We start from the raw sequence: 18117 nt of genomic DNA on the forward strand, positions 1-18117 counted from the left end.
AACCACTTAGCAACTGCATAGCAACACCCTGGCAACCACTCGGAACACTAGAACATTGTGCAGGTAATTTTTCTTTAAAAAAATCTTTTTAAACTTGCTTTTTGTTGCACATTTATATGTAAATGGGCCTAACTGCAAAAGAGCAGACTGATTTCTGGTAAACAAAGTTGAGTAGAATTTAACCGTGCAAAGAAGAAGTAATCCAATGTGGCGATTACCAGTGAGAGTGCAGACAGATACACTGCCTGATCTAGGCGGATACTGTATAGTCTATTGTAAATGCAGACTACAAAAAAAACACCAGCATAGATATAAAAAGTGTTTGTGTGCCTGATGACACATGACAAAACAAGTAGCAAAACAAGATTCAGAACATTAGCTCATTCGGTTCTTTGTTCAAAAGGAGGGAAGTGTAGACGGTGATAACGCCAATTAGCAATATAACTCAGGCGTCTGACTCATTCTTTCAATGAATATGTGTGCGAATATGACCAGACTGGGTGAAATGTGTGTAGTCCTGTGTGCGCTAATGTTTCTGAATGCCACATGGATCAAGAAAGGCGTGAGCAGTCAGTCGCACTGCAGATGTGTTGAAAAGAGGGAATAAAAAACAAAACAAAAAAAAACAGTCGTCACCAACATGCGAAGTGCAGCGGGATAATGACTCTGCTCGTGTCAACAGGCTGACAAAATAGCATGCTTGACTTCACACGTCGACCAAGCCTGCAAAGCTCCAAGTCCAACGTGTCCTCTTATTATTCTGGGAACCATCTGGTCTCCCCACAGCTGCCAATGCGCGAGGCACGCGCCGGCCCGAGGGCAACGCCACCATCATCACGCACCACCGAGGCTCACATGCCACCACAACCTGCTCTTCCCTGCCACTCTGACATGGAAATTCTGTTAGGCTTCAGCCGACCAGAGCCATCAAATATGCATTCCCATGATCTGTAGCCCTCGAAAGAGACGTAATTCCGGCCTCCACCTAAAGATGGCAGTAGAGTCTCAGCTACAGCACACAGCACAGGCGGCATGCTAGTGAATTATTTACGTCTTTCCAGGACTATTTGTTTTGTTTATCCTTTATATAGTGACACATAGAGTTTCGGGTGTAATAGAAAGTTCGCTGGTAATAACGTGTGCGAGAGGGGGTTTGTCATAATTGTGTTTTGAGTCTAAAGAAATAGTGTGAACTTGAAGAGAAATTAATTTGTGTCTCTTCCTCCAGTGCAGATGCAGCTGATAAAGGAGCAGACTCACTGCCTTATTTTGCCATTAATTAGTTTTCCCAGGTGCAAACATACAGCCGTCGGATTGGCCAGCCGTGTGTGTGTATTCTTTTGTGTATGTGTAGTCTACTCTGTGATGAGTCATCATAGCCCATATGGGTAGTTTACTATTTTCATTTCACCGTTACTGATGAGGTCTGCTGTGTGTAAATGGGATGGTTTATTATCACGGCCACACTTGACTTCCTGGAGAGGATTTGTTTTTGTCTTTAGTGACACCCCAAAATTCACTGCAACATTTTCTTACTCAGTATTTTTGTCTTATTTTCCAGGACAACGTCTAAACGTCTTGAATTAAGTTTATTTTCATGCACTTTGGTATGAAGCTTCCTAGTATGAAACCCAGTTTTCAACACGATAACACTAATGGTAAACACATTTATTGAGGTTAATGCTTTAAAGCATAAAACAATTTACTAATGGGATGAGAAAAATAACTGAGAATAATTAGTTCAAGATCCAATGCTGCATTTATTTGATCAAAAAAGTAACAATGATTACATTTTTAAAAATATTTTATTTTTAAAAAATGTTATCACATTTAAAATAACTATTTTCTATTTTAATATTTTATAATGTAAGTTATTCCTGTGATGCAAAGCTGAATTTTCAGCATCATTACTCCAGTCTTCAGTGTCACATCTTCAGAAATCATTCTAATATGCTGATTTGCTGCTCGAGAAACATTTCTGATTATTATCAATGTTGAAAACAGTCGTGCTGCTTTCTTATTCTTATCTATATATATTTTTTGGAAACCCTGATACATTTCATTCGGGATTCTTTGATGACTAGAAAGTTCAAAAGAACGGCATTTATATGAAATAGAAAACATTACAACTTTAAGGTCTTTGCTGTTACTATTGTCACAATGTTTTATTTTATTTTTTGGATTACAGTAATGGTAACTTCTTTATAATAATGTGTAAGTCTGCCTATTGTCATGAAAAAAATTCACAATACAAAAAAAGTCTAGTTTTAAAATATAAAGACATCATTTTCTGAATGCAAAATATCATTTTTCTATTGATTTTGGTTTAAATTATGACCAATGTTTTTGGCAGGTTTTATGAGATTCTCTCATTAATATATGATAAATATCCAACTTTTCTATATGTTTTGCTCTTGTGGTTGTGTGGACAACACAAAATAGGTAGCATAATCACAAGAACATGTTGATCCACATTGAGCTGTCATTCAAGACATCTGTGATAAATGATCTCACCATAATCAAATAGATGGGAATGATTGGAATAGTAATACACACAGATCACAAGTCATATCTTAATATCTCACTCAAGTGTCTCTTTCTGACTGCAATGACTTCAAATGGAAAGCAAACTAAAGCTTTTGCTTAAAAGAGACATAAGAAAAAGCCTCAATTTGCTTTCCACTTGATGTCATTGATGTCCGTGAGAATCGAATTGGTTATTTTTTTCAGATATGTCTCTTTTCAGATGTTTCTCCTGAGGAAAAGACCCTATTCATCTCAATATAAGTCTTTTACAGAAGAAATCTCAACAGTATCTCAAACTGTGCTTATATTTTCCAAAAGTCTGCAAAGGTTGGACAGTTGTCTCATGGTATTTTAGGAGAAGCACCTAATGAATTATGACTGAAATCTCTTTTAAGGATCCAAAGCTATGAAAAAGCAGAATCAGAAGCAGAGTGAGAAAGGAGAAAATCACTCTCTCCATCTATTTCCATCCCATCGTGAGATCGCAGACAAGAGAAGAGCCACAGTAAGAGAAAAGGCAGAAGAAAGATGATGTGGGCTCAAAAGATCGGCCTAGGTTAAGGCTAAAGATCAGGGAGGAGCCACAGCACATCCCAACAACAGTAATACGCTATTTCTCTGGGTTTCCCCAGTCTCTCGATCTTTCGCTCTCCCACACACAGATCTATCTACAGGCACCTCAGAGCACAATACATCAAGGGAAACGAGTCAGGGTTAAGTGAAAGTTTCACTTAAGTGCTGAGTAATACGAGCAGTGTTGGGGAAAGTTACTTTTAAATGTAATGCGTAAATATTAAGTTACCCTCCAAAACAGTAACTAATTGCGTTAGTTATTTTTTTATGGAAAGTAATGTTACGTTACTTTTACATTACTTTTTCTCATCTGGACTGGGCTTGCTTTTTTTTGTTTTGTAATTTTTAATTTTTAGTTCTATTTTTGGCAAATATAAAGGCTCTTTCACAACAAAAGTAACATGAATAGGCCTCAGGTTGAAGGAAATGCAAATTCACACCTGAACAGTAGAGGGCGCAGCTCAAACAAACCTTTTAGCTGAATCCAAAATCACATTCTCTCTTGATTAGGTACTTATTTTGAATAAGTAATTACTTTGACCGCTAAAAAAGTACATTCTATATAGTATGAATGTTATCTAGACATATTACATTCGCCATGTTGTCATTATCACGTGACCTTCAAGCGTCAGTTGTGTTGTGTCACCGTCATTCACAAATCTTCTGCCGTGGCCTCATGAGATAGTAAAGTGTCCATCGTATGCATACTTCAGAATCTGTCCAGAAGTAGTAGGTCATCTGAGTACTTTTTGCCTACTCTTTTATGAGCACTGTGAATTCAGACAGTCATACAGTTTTTCGCCTGCTATATATTGGGGAAGTATTCGATTTCAAGTGCAGCCAAAAGTTCAACAGTCTTACTTTTATCGATTAAAACAAAAATAAAATAAAAAATAAACACAAATGTGGTTAATCTAAAGTCATTTTGCTTATTCATATGGTTAAATTGGATCATTAAGGGTCAGCAGCAAAGACATTGCTTAATAAAATGAGATTAAATACATAAAGTATATTTGTGTAATTTAACATTTTCTGTACTTATTGCAGGTTTGTGTACTATTCTGAGTTTTCATTTCACTGTTTTTATTCATTTTGAGGAATAGTGAATCTGTTTTAAATGAATCAAATCTGGTGATGCTTAATGTTTGAGCTGTTGTGATGTTACATATCAAAGGCCTCGTCCCTTATTTTTGAAAAAGCAAATAGGTTTTCAATCACATACAACAATGATTTTCTACTTGCTATTTAGATTTGTCTGCTACCTCTGCATATGACATTTGTAATTGGTTTATTTAATTATACTGACCGTTCTATAGGAGTAGCATGTGATAAGGAAAAAGTTCTTTTTTTTTTTTTTTTACTTTCACATTGTGTTTTTATTGGAATTCATCACATTCAGTCAGATAGAGGGATACTCATCTTTCATCCAATCATTTCAACTGGATGCCGTAAATCCCGCATTTACAGCTACAGGGAATTTTATTGCACAGAAATAATGAGTCATGAGTATTTTTGCTTTTAAATGTGTACAGTGTATCTGTCGAAAGTTACTTTAGTCACCAGCATATTGCAGACCTCAAAGCTAACAGATGTGGGCTGTTTTAATCTCATGGAGTTTTTACAGTGCTGTTGGCCCTGTAATGCAGATATTCTAATTCGAAATGAATATGTATGCCATGTTAATTTGCCTTCCAGTTCCATTACCTCTCTTCCCATTGAACAAATCAAATGAAAGCAGCACTGTCAGCAATGGTTTGCTTTGTAGTTGAAGAAACAACCCCACTAAAGTACTTAGTGAGGATTCTCGAGAGGGTTGAACTGTAAAGACATGAGGGGGCTGCTGCCCTATATGATGATGTATGCAAAAATTGTTCAAAGCTGCAGGCATCCGATCGGAGTTTCGCATGGCAACAGCTGAAAGTCACAGTCAAGCAATATAAGAATGTTATTAACCTTTCCATACCTCTTCATCATTATAATGCAGTTCCTCATAATGTTACGCTCATGCTTATAAAGCGGTTTTGTATTTAAGAGATGGAGAGACACGGAAATAGAAGTGGAACTGAGATGCTTTAAATCTCCAAGAAATTCAGTAGAATCTGATAAAAAAATTGTGATTCTGTCTGCGAGTGAAGCCTTACACCATCCATTTAATCTTTTCTAATGTCTCCTCCAAACTGACAGGTACGCTAACACACAAACGCATGCAAACATTGATTTAAAGTTCAGGGTCTAAAGAACTGGAGCAAAATTTCCACAAAGAAGTTGAAAATGACTTTGAGAGATAATATTCTGGCTGGGTATAGACCAAATGTATTGATTTTCACAATACATGTTACACTTTCACTCTGTGATCATTACTGTGCATTTAGAGACTGACAGCCAATTGAGTTTGTTTGTCGCATGCTCAGAATGTTGCAGTGACATGATATTTTCCCTTCAAGCACCATGCTGAAGTGAACAATAAGACATGGCTGTACACACACATTATTGTATTGTGGACATTTTTAACATTCATGCTATATGCAGTACCTTTTAAAATCTCATTTTTTTCCGAAAGATGCTTGTGACACAGTTAAAAGAAGTATTTCAATAAAAGTGTTTTGCTGATTTTCAGAAATCTGCATTTTAAGCATGTCACTTCAACTTTAACTTCAAATATATATATATATATATTTTTTTTTATCAAACATGCAGTGATTTAGAGTGATGCAAACCAACTAACACCGCAAAATATTATAGGATTAATCAAATCTGGTGATGCTTACTAATGTTTGAGCTGTTGTGATGTCACTTCCTGGAGGATGATGCCATTCAGAAACTGGCTTTTAGTTAAAGGGATTTTACAGCATCTATAAGTGAAGATGCAAAAAATTATTAGCAATTAAAACAATATTCGCAAGAAAACAATTCAAAGGAGTGACATTAATTAAAATTCAGGTTTATAGCCTATTCTCTTAATTGTGATATTGCGTGTAGAATCTCAGGCTCGGCAGACATGGCGTGAAGAAGCTTCTTCACACCATCCCTGCCAAGTCTGAGCGTTCTGTCTGTTATTCTCGTGTTCTTGGTTTTGATCTCTGCCTGTCCTTGGATTTTCCCTTTTGCCCGTGTCCCTGTGACCCTGTTATTGTTTGGATTGATTAGTCTGGGCAAAGGATTATGGGAAATGTAGTTTGTGGATGTGTGGTGATTGTCCGGTTTGGAGTGCCCTCTGATGGTTATCCCGGGCACTCTCACTGGTGATCATTACAGAGGTCAAAGAAACAACCATAACACAAAAAAAGTAGGCTACTTTTAAATGTTTTTCTGATGCGAGACTTTTATTTTGAAAGACATGTGTGACAGACGCAGTTAAAGGGATACTTCAGGATTTAGCATTAAGCTTTGTAATAGTAGAAAACCTGTAGTATTTTCGAATTACCATGCTTTCCACCCTCATATCCCCCTGAGACAAGAGATTTATGTATTTTTTGTCTGGAAAAAATCCTCCGATGACGCAAAAATCGTCATTTTGCGTCATCGGAGGATTTTCTGGCCAGAGGCTAAAGACTACAGCCAGTAGTAGGAGCTGTTCCGCATGTTTTCAACCCGCCCATACTGGTGGGATCTCACTCACAGAATGTACACAGTGTCAGCCGTCTTTCTTTGGAAGCTAAGCTAGCAGGCTCTTGTTCTGTGGAGAAAGCTGAATAGTAGGAGAAAGCTGAGTAAGTAACCATCCTCCTTTTCCCGGACTTGTCCGGCAGGCGAGATCGTTCAAAATGTACGGGATTCAGCTTTTGCGTTCTGCGGTCGCCATTCATTGTTTACATGCACACCTTTTGTTTCAATCTAACTGAATTCATTCCGATTGGTGAATCTGAATGTAGTGTTTACATGAACGCTAAACAAGTGATCGGTTAATGTGCGTTTTACCCTTGCTAAGAAAATTCCTGCTCCTCCGTGAGAGATGCGAGACCCGGCGCGTCTCAGTAATGACGCCACCGGCCTCGCGCCGTTCTCCCGCGGCCGTCAGCCTCGTCCTGCTCGCCACAGTAAACATGATGAATGAATGGCGACTGTAGAACGCAAAAGCCGAATCCCGGACATTTTGGGCGATCTCTAAATCCCTGGCAAACTCATCACGTAGGCTAGCCTTGTTGTTTGTTTTCAACTGCGCTCCCTTACCGGTAGGCGTGGCCTCCTAAGGCAGCGAAGCAAGTGCATTCTGGGAGTTGTTGTCTTTCATCCACATAAGCCAAAAATACATTTTCTGGCTTTTCTCAGTCTAGAAAGCTCCAAATTAAAAAATTTCTTCACATTTCTTCTACTTAAATGACCTATTTTAAATACACATTCATCTTCCCAGAGGTGAAGTATCCCTTTAAGTAAAGAATGCCTGAGATTGAGAAAAAGCCGTTGTCCAGATTCAGTATTTGCTGTCAGATTAGATGTTGTCAGGCTATATGTCAGTGTCATTAATGTTACATTATTTTAGTAACTTGTCTCTTTCTGAGGTGAGAAAAACGAACATTTCCTGCCCTGTCAGGCTTTATACTGTGCTCATCATAGCCTCACACAATATATCACTTCACTACCCATGGGATCCCAATCCCAATGCAGCCCTCAACCCAAAGGTCTCCCGTTTGAGCCCTTGAGAGCTGCACACTTCCCTTATCACCGCTGTGCTCTTGAGCAGGGCACTTAACCCGACAGGTGCTCCAGGGAACTGTTCCTGAAATAAGTCAATTGCTTTAGATAAGAAGCTCCTGATAAAAACAAAACACATGCACTATTTGAACTCTCTCTCACCTTATTTAGCACACGCACATCACGTAGATGTCTAATTGATGTGCGTGTTTACATCTGGAAGACATATTTTTAGTGTGTTTGCTCATCTGCAATACGTCTATAGGACGTTTCCTGTCAGATGTCAAATATACGTTTAGAAAATGTCTTTAAGATGTTCATGATTTAGAATGTATGAAAAACTGACATATTAAAGACGTCTATCAGATGTTAGTAAACAGCAAATGCTTTCCAGATGAAGTGACCTTTAACAGACATCTTGCAGACGTACGTGTGCTATCTAGAAATGTAACTTAATGACGATACTGCGCATTTTAGGGCTCTTGATTTTTGTCCGTGCAATCAAATCTGAGGCTGCTAAATAGTATACACAGTATAAACTGAAATTCTGTATCACTTTCATTTAATTCGATAGTCCACTTTAGATATTCTAGAAACTTTTCAACTATGTCAACTACCAGTCATTAGAGTAGGCTATTAGTAGACTGTCTTAATATCTGCTAACACTTTTTTTTTCACTTTATTTAAAGGTGAAGTAGTTAAATGTTCTTACTCAAATAAGTATGAGTAATATTAATTAACTATATACTTACTATAGAGTTACAGTTCGGGTAGGATTTTGGATTTTAAGGATGTTACCTTAAAATAAAATGTTACCCTTTATTTCGATACTTTCCCAACAGACTTTATAGATAAAGACTATAAGTAACTTTGATTTATAAGATGGCTATAAGTCAACTGATTCTACTAAACCAAACCATAACCTAACAGTGTACTAATACTATAATTAGATTTAGTAGAATGTGTAAAGTGGACAATCAAAATAAAGTGTGGTAGTAAAATGTAGTTATATTGTACTTCCTCAAATAAGTAGCCTACTAAGTAATGTTAATTACTAAATGTACTTACTAAAGAGTTACGGTTAGGGGTTGCACTTTATTTTACAGTACATGCACTTACAGTGTACTTACCTAACAAAATACTAATAATATAAGGTAAGTACATGGGTTAAAGTTATGTTTAGGAGTAGGTCCAGGGTTATTACCTAGTTATTACCTAGTTATTTTAATAACTGTAATAAGCATTATATTTAATAACTGTAATAAGCATTATATTTATGGGAAACAGGACTGTAAAATAAAGTGCTGCCACTTTTTGTTTCAAAGAAGCCTCACGAAAATAAACAGAAAAATATATCACTAATGTTGTGAAATTCATCAATTATGAAACAAATTCAATTTCAGCTGTAAAGCAGCTCTATCTACCTTATTTTTAATGCAAGATTTGGCCATTTGTAACTTGAACGTGCAAGGCTCTCACTGTCATCCACTTCCAGTTATTTTACCTTTACAAAAACAGTCCATTATGCTGCTTTATATTGCAAACTGGTATTTGTTATGTTATTTTAATTTATTATCACAATCATAAACACACTGGTTTGTATCGCAAATAGTTTTACCATTTACTGCACATTGTTATTCTTCTAGTTATTTACCTATAGCGGCCTCTATTTACTCTCGCACATTCACAGAAAATAGCTTCCATTTTTACAAAATAAGGTCTATAGAAAACAATAGTGTCATTATTCAGCTCAGTTTAGTTCAGTGATTCATTTCAAAGTTAGTGTCATTATGCAAATTATCCAATTTTGTTCTCATCTGTTTCAGTGCAGTAAAATAATATATCTGGAAATGAATGGTCTTTTAAAATATTGTGAAGCTATCATCTCAGAAAGTAAATATTGTTATATTGCATCTAATCCACTTTTGTGTATAAACTTCCTGGAAGTCTAATTAGTCACAAGATGATGCATGATCTGTGTAATTTGTGACATGGTAATGAAGATTAAGTTGAGTGCATTGCATTGTGGGATACAGTACGATCTTGCAGAAAGATTTGCAGAATGTGCACAGTGTACAATACAGACTGAGGAAATGTCATGCTACAATAGAATATAACCGCTGTTTATCGTTTTATATGAAAAGGTCTTTTATTTGCTTTTTTGTTTTAAAGTATTGGTTCAGAAGCACACTTTAATTTTTAACATCATATATTTCCCTCCTGAGACTGTAAATCCAAAATGACATTTGAAAAATATCAAATTTCCTGTCATTAAATGTCAAGCATGTGCTTAACTGCTGAAAAGATGCTTGTGTCTTAGTGTAGGTGAAGAGATATGATAATGAGTTTTAATTTTTTTATCTCAGATATGTATTGAAGTATTACAATGGATTTCTGCTGTGGCAAGCCAGTGAGGGTGAAGAAATTAATAAGATTCACATTTCTGCAAAGTGGATAGACTGTAGAATTGCTTGTGATACATGACTGAGTGTTCAATCATTATTATTATTATTTTTAAATCCCCTGGCTCTTTAAAAAAAATCATAATCCATCTCTCCTGGAGAATGGACATTTGTGAGTAATTTCTTGCATTTCAGTATGTACATCATTTTAATTCATGCATCATTACAATAATGTCAAAATGGATTATTACTGATGGCCACCATTTAGAGTTAATAACATAATTGGTTATATTGTCTGATAAAAGTATACATAAGGTTATATCTGTATCTTGTTTGTTATAAAGCATACTGTATCAGTATGTCACTGATGGGATGCACTATTAAGGAACTAGACATTTTTTAGAGTGTCTTTCCTTATGCCATGATGACAGGGGATTGCCGGGTTTTCCTGGTGGTTGCAAGTGGGTTTCTGGGTCAAATCACCTTTATTTACTGTATATAGGCTACCGCTTTACACAATACAGATTGTTTCAAAGCAAGTTTTACAGTGATAACAGGAAAATTATGCATTTCGGCTGTTGTTCAGCTGAAGTCAGCTCAGTGTTGATTCAGTTCCGTTCTAAATATAATTTAATCTATAAAGCAATTCTGCAAAAAAATAAAAAATAATGTCATCATTTAGCTCAGTTCAGTTCTCATACAACAGTGTCAGTAAAGCCAGATCAATAATACTGTAAAATATTAAGTGTCCCCAACTAAGCAAGCCAGCGGCGACAGTGGAAAAAAACCCAAACTCCATCAGGTGACAGAATGGAGAAAAAAATCCTTGGGAAAAAACAGACTCAATTCAGGGGGTCAGTTCCCCTCTGGCCAACGAATGAACATGGTGTGATTATGATTCAGGCGGCATCACAAGTCAGAATTCAGATCGGGATCAGTAGCATTCATATATTCATCCAGTTCCTTTTACCTGAAGATCGATTCATCACGCTGGTACGGAGCTAAGCATGGCCATAGGGTGTGTGTGGAGGGCCTGTCTGGTTCCTGATGTCTCTGCTGAGGATCTGTGCCGATGGCTGTCATGTTGATGAGGCCTTCACAGGGGATCGTCTAGTAAACACGGTCTCTGCTGACTTTCAGGCCTGCATTTTGGTTTTATCTAGGTGCAGGTCCACTGGGTGATTGCTGGGATGTTCTAAGAGGTTGTTAAGTGGTTGCTGGTCTGTTTTTGGTGGTTGGTGGCTAGGTGGTTTTGTACTGGTCTAAGTCACAATCTGTGTGATATCCTGGTCTTTAGATATGGCTTAGTTCTGTGTCTGTAGGATTTTTTTCATTGCATTATCAGGTGAATATCCTAAGTGCAATCACTTAGAAAAGTAATTGCACACTTCTCAACAAGCCACATGATTTGAAGAATCATTCATGTCTGTAATAGAAACATTTTGCAAGTTACGCACTTAAGTTTAATAAATGCGGTTGTGCGTTTGTAGAATAAAATAGCATAATAGAATAGAATAGCTAAATATTTTTTCTCTTAGCAATCACAGCTAATAACTTTTTAAAGGGGTCTTAGAATGCCCTTTTCACAAGATGTAAAATAGGCCTCAGTTGTCCCCAGAGTGTGTATGTGAAGTTTTAGCTCAAGATTCCCCACAGATATTTTTTTATAGCATGTTAAAATTGTCACTTTTTGAGGGTGACAAAAAAAGGCGCTGTTTTTGTGCATGTCCCTTTAAATGCAAATGAGCTGCTGCTCCCGGCACAGGGGGCGGAGCTTCAAGAGCTCCTGTGTTAGCAGCTCCGATTACGTCACACAGACACACACTAAACATTTCAAAAACCTTTAGCCTTTTATGTTCAAACCGGAGTTGGACAAAGATGGAGAGACTCAAGAAGAAGTGACAACATGTAGAATGCAACAGGACATTTCTGAATGGTTAGTTGACGAATTTATGTATTTAGCTGATGTGGAGTTAACTATCTTCTAGTCATTGATTAACATATTCTGTCATGATTATCTATAAATCGTGTTACCGGGGGCAGGGTTTGTGTAATCCCTACCAGCCGTTTGTTATAGTCCTTAAAAAATTATTTCTGTAAAATAAAATATCTCCCTTTGCTTTGAACTTTGAGCGTTGTAACTTTGCAGATGCTGTTTATGCTCAAACAGCAACATTTAATAGCCTGGATGCCAGCCGAACTTAGCTCCGCTCACAACATTTGAGGTTGGGAAGTTCGGTCTGGACTTGATCCATTGTGGAGCAACTATGCTCGAACTAGAGCTGTTCGGACCAATCAAATTGTCAGGGCAGGCTTTATACGATGATGGACAGATGATCAACAGTAACGTAATCATCCACGTCACCAAAGAGCGCTTGGGTTGAATTAGTTTACAACAAAGATGTCTGCCGCTGGGGAATTGAGGTGTAGATTCCGCCATCGCGTCTGTTATAGAACATATCGACAGCACATTCATTTTAATGTGGAGCATCTTTCTGTCGATCGGAAAGATGAATGAAGAACATACGTCACTTACTCTAATTGGTTGTAGGTCTATCCAAATGAGTCCAGAGGTATTTTCTTTCCTGGTTCGGTTGAAACACGCCCCATAATAACAGCCCAATGGAGCAGGATCAGACTCATATTCTGACTAGAATCTGAGTATGACGACGTCAGGCTAAATATTTAATACAATTCATCCCTTTAACACAATTCAATATACACAATTATTCATCTAATTTCATTGGAGCTGTGACATAGTGGTCAGCTTTGAGTCTGGCATGCAACACATTTCATTGTCTCAATCTCTTTCCAATAAGTTCCTGTCACTCTCTATTTTAGGTCAGAGAAGAAAAGTTCTCAAATGCTTATGAATTCCTGAAAAGAATAAACGACTTTGTCCGGATTGACAGTTGAGGTCCGCTGTCCTTTAACGGACACACCGCAACAGCAATTTAACCCAAAGACCAGAAACGTGTTCTGACCAGAGCTTTAGCTTTACTGCACGGGCAGTTGGAAATCAAAATGGCACGCTGTCCTGTTATTTGTCAGTGGATTTGTTAACACTGACAAGCACAACCTTTTATTGATACAGCCACGAGGACAACCGCTGAGCAAGACGTGTTATAACCTTTGGAAATATCAGACAGACCATCATATTTTCTGCTAAAGGCGTTTTCAAGTAGTGCCAAAAGCTCCTGATTGTGCTCAAAAATGGTACCTCTCTCTACAGCAAATGATCATTTCAAGGAGATAAGTGTGTTAACAATTGATTACATCGTTTTATGACAATTTAAAGATTGTTTTGCCCTCTCCACTTTCTGTTCTATAGGCTCTCCATTTGGTTTTGCTTTGACACCGTTCACACACACGCAGATGATAAAGCTGAACAAAGCTGTCTGTGTTTCAGCATTCTTCATATTTTATTCAAAAACAAAATGAGCAAGATTGCTTTGTTTATCTGCATACTGTAGCTTCCTCAACATCGTACTGAAGCATTCTTTTGAAAACAGCCGTGCCGTATATACACAAGGGATGGGGGATTTCTCGTTATTGCATCATATCCAGAGCTGACAAGAATTCTCTGTGTTGTATGGAGATTGCTCTCCATAAGTTCTTGATATACAGTAGTCAAGATGTCACCTACCATGTCAATCCCTCTCAGGAGGATCGGCGACAAAGTTTCCAGATACCTTTTTGATAACAACATTTTTGTTAGTAACTGTTGGCCTTTATATTTTGAAAAGATGATAAGATACCCATGAATTTCCATGTTTTTCAGGATGTTTCCATCCATTCTGTCACGTTTGTTTTTGGTTTAATTTCATGTTCTTGTGTCATTATTATTTTGAAATTTAGTCATGTTTCCTTGTTCCTTGTCATATGATTCCTTGCCTTCGTGTTTCTCTGTTCTGTTTTGTGATTGGTTCATTGTTTGATTATTCACACTTATTCCTTGTTAGTCAGTAGTCTTATTGTATAAATAACCCTCATGTTACCATTGCTCCTTGTCTAGTTTTGTTTGTTGTAACTGCTGTTTGGTGAGTTTCTGGTTTCATGGATTATGGTGAAGTTTATTTTTAAGTTCATCTTAATTTCATGCCAAGTCTTTGTTTTGTTTTTGTGTCTGTTCAGGTTTGAGATTTAAATATACTGCACACACACACACACACACACACACACACACACACACACACACACACACACACACACACACACACACACACACACACACACACACACACACACACACACACACACACACACACACACACACACACACACACATATATACATATGTATATACTGTTATCTATAAGCTAGTGTACTCCAAAACAATGACAAAATTCACATTTAGAAGATCTAAGCATTCAAAACTTACTGTCTCTCACTTCGCAAATATGGATCAATGATTTTAGTAACATCGCTCTGTACTTCAGCTTCTCATCACATTTTCTGTCCAATCAAATGCTGCTTTCTAGAATCTGAAGCAAACTTAACTGGAGGAGCTGTTCTATATGTCCCGTCCTGTCTTCCTGTTTCAGTGGAAATACTTCAATACATTGAATGATGCTGCATGTTTAAAAGCACTTCAGTGGGCCTTTAACAACTAAATGTTTTCCTTAAACAGATTGTTTACTCAAAAATTAAAACTCTCTCATCATTTATTCACCCTTTTGTCAGTCCAAACCTGTATGACTTACTTTCTTCTGTGGAGCACAATAGAAGATATTGTGAGAAAAGGAATGGTAACCAGAACTGTTTGGTTACATTCTTTTAGAATGTCTTCTTTTGTGTTCTGTAGAAGAAAGAAAACCATACAGGTTTGGAACAACATGAGTAAAAGATGACAGAATGTTCATTTTTGGGTAGGTATTTAAAAATAATTAAGCAAACTGAGTTTTTTTTATTCAGTGAAAAGTGTGAAAGAGATAGATGGTGATTTTCTTTCCTCTGCACAAATCCACTCAAGCACATGCTTGACTGATACACAACTGAGTAAATGAGATGCAAATACTACACTGTTGCATTCGCATGCGTTCAGTTTACAGAAAAGCTTTTACCATCTGATCTTCCGGCAAAGGCATAAGAACAATCCCCCCGCTTGCAGACTTGGCTAAAGTTGACATTTCGTCTGTTGCTAAATCAGGTTTCGTGTAAAGCAGAAACCAAACATACAGCAACAAAGAGACTGGCGGTTGGAGACACTATACATAATTCAGCAGTGTGTGTGTTTGGAGAAAAATTGGGTTGCTTTGAAAAGCATTTATCAATTCACTCACAAATACTTCAGCAGCGCAACAGGGGAGCTTAATTTGTGCTGTAGTGCTGGTGATCTGATTCAATTCTCGCCGGGACACCACAAACAGTCTCTGCCCATGTCCTCCTTGACCTTCCCATCAGTCTGTTGGAGAAAGGTAGGCTCAGAAACTGAGGCGTTGTGGGTGCCTGGTGTCTGCACTTGGGCACTTTTGTATTCCGAGCACGTGCTTTGGAAACGCCGGGACAGCAAAAACACGACGTGTTGAGAAAAACAAGAGAGGTGAGGTTCAGCGCTAATTGAGAAAGACAAAACAAGTAAACATGCCGGCAAATCGATGTCAAAGCAGAGAACTCAAAAGCTTTAGAAATCTGTTTCGATATTTACGACGACTTTTTTTTCTTCTTACAGTTTAGCTCCAAATCTTTAGTAGTTGTATCCGTACTATAGGCCATGTTCACACAGCAGCAAAACATGATTGTCAGTCCTGTGTTTGGTCCTGTTTACACCATGTATTAAGATGAGAAACATTCCCGTTTACACCTGGTGTTTTAATCCGTCTCTTTCTTCCGCTTTCAACCACTTCTGTCCTGATTTCTTCGAGGGGAGGGGCTATGGGTGGGTAAATGTATGGCCTTTTTCAGATATTTTCAATCTAATGGACAAAATAAGCTTGCGCAATTTTCGTATGATCACGCCCGGAGGCGATGGAAAAACACGGAGAGCATCAGCTTTCATTTCTGCTCTGACAGCCGCAAGGTCACAGCGAACACTGTGAGTGTGATAGATATCAGGATTGGTGAGAGAACATTGTGCTTGGTATGTTTTCGTCTTCAAACCAAATTTAAGTCTTCAGCTGACAAAAGTTTAAATCCTGTCTGGCTCCACATCTGGAACTGGTCAAAAGTGGACAATCTCAAAACCTTTTAGACCCCATTGTAGGATTGAAAATAATCCAAGATATTTGAAATGAACCAAGAGATTTGCTTTACTGTTTTCCACCCCCTCTTTCTACCACAAGGACCATTTGGAGTTCTCAAAGGCACAGAAGGTGATAGTGATCAAGGCCTGTAGGCCAAGATGTGTATACTTTGGGGGTCTATGAATTGTCACTCCTTTAGTACAATGGGGGGAAGTTGGAATTATCTGATTGGTCAGTTTGAATGACTCAAATTGGGGGTAAAGTCACATGGTCAGGGAGAGGATAAAAAAAGATTGTAACTCTTGCTTTTTATGCTCTGGCTCTCTGATTCTCTGGGTCCCTTTCTTGGGTCTCTCTGTCTCATATTTTGTCATTAAACCTTTTCAATTACAACTAATGTGCTAAATAGTTTTGATTTGGTATTGACTTTGAAGCGCTACCTTTTGCAATACAATATTGTCACTGTCTCTATAGCAACGCTCTCCCACATATTAAGCTATTGTAACTGCGCTTATTTCCATCATTGGTATAAGTAGCAGTGGGTGGAATAGACAAGAAATGTACAGTTTCTACCATCTTGCTGACAACTTTTCTTTAGTCATTCGGCAGTCTTGCAGACTGAACCCCTGCAGGAAATCCACCCTTACTCCATTTACACCTCTATTTAGCATCGTCCACTTGTGATCCGATCACACATTTTAATGCAAGAGAGCCACTTATGACTTTTGTGTTTCATGTTTTCATATGTCGTTTGGTAAGCTTTTAGAGATACAAATATGAGCTGTGTGTCTTGTAAAAGTTTTAGATACAATCACTATCTTCCGGATCTGGTACAGGTTGCACCAGCTGTGTGTAACTTACAACTTAGCCTATTGTTTTGCCGTAAAGGGGCACTAAGTTACAACTTATGCCTGCTATAGACTGTGCAAATGCGGCAATCCTATAAGGTCATTACAAATCACACTGTACTTCATCAATCTACAGTAATAAACTTGGGCACGACATGAATGTAGACTGTGCGATGATGACACCTATTGAATCGTAGCATACGACGCAAGTTAGTATAGAAGAATAAAACGTCATCAGCATGGGTTAGTGGTAAACAAATAGAGCAAGATAAATCGGACTTTGGCAATTGTGGTTTTTATGTGCACTGAAAAAAAGAGGAGGAAGCGAAAGAGGAGAATATGGATGCAGTCATGGCTAGGGAAAAGAGACTAACTTGGCATGCCAATTTTGCAAATGGAGCTTGAGGTAAGCAGTTTTAAATTTTAACGATCAATACGCCATTTGGCTAACTTGGCATGCCAATTTTGCAAATGGAGCTTGAGGTAAGCAGTTTTAAATTTTAACGATCAATACGCCATTTCATGTTGCATTTTTATTGGCTGGCCAGTAGACGCAGGTCGTAGCAGCAAACATACTGTGAGATGATCATGCTAAATTTTATACACGGTCAGAAAATGATCGCAGGCTATCTTTGGTCGGAAGACCGTGAAAATGGCCGTCTTTGAACATCTCTCAATTGTATGACGTAGGACCACAGTTTAGGAACCACGACCACAGAAATCGGCACATACTGAACATTTCTCACTGGAATTCCTCCACAACTTGCAATATTCTAAAGCAATATTCTGAGGCAATAAATACTTAATTAAGGTAATTCTAAAATAGCGTTCTATGTGTGTGTCTTGTGTACTTACAGCCAGTCAATCAACATTAGAGCTAAACCTCAGGCTAAACAACACAATCTCTGCCAAAAGTGTGTCTGTATGCACTTCCTCCTCCGGTGTGCATTGTGC

The sequence above is a fragment of the Scardinius erythrophthalmus genome (assembly GCF_964197995.2).
Source record: "Scardinius erythrophthalmus genome assembly, chromosome: 5".
Classification (NCBI taxonomy): Eukaryota; Metazoa; Chordata; class Actinopteri; order Cypriniformes; family Leuciscidae; genus Scardinius; species Scardinius erythrophthalmus.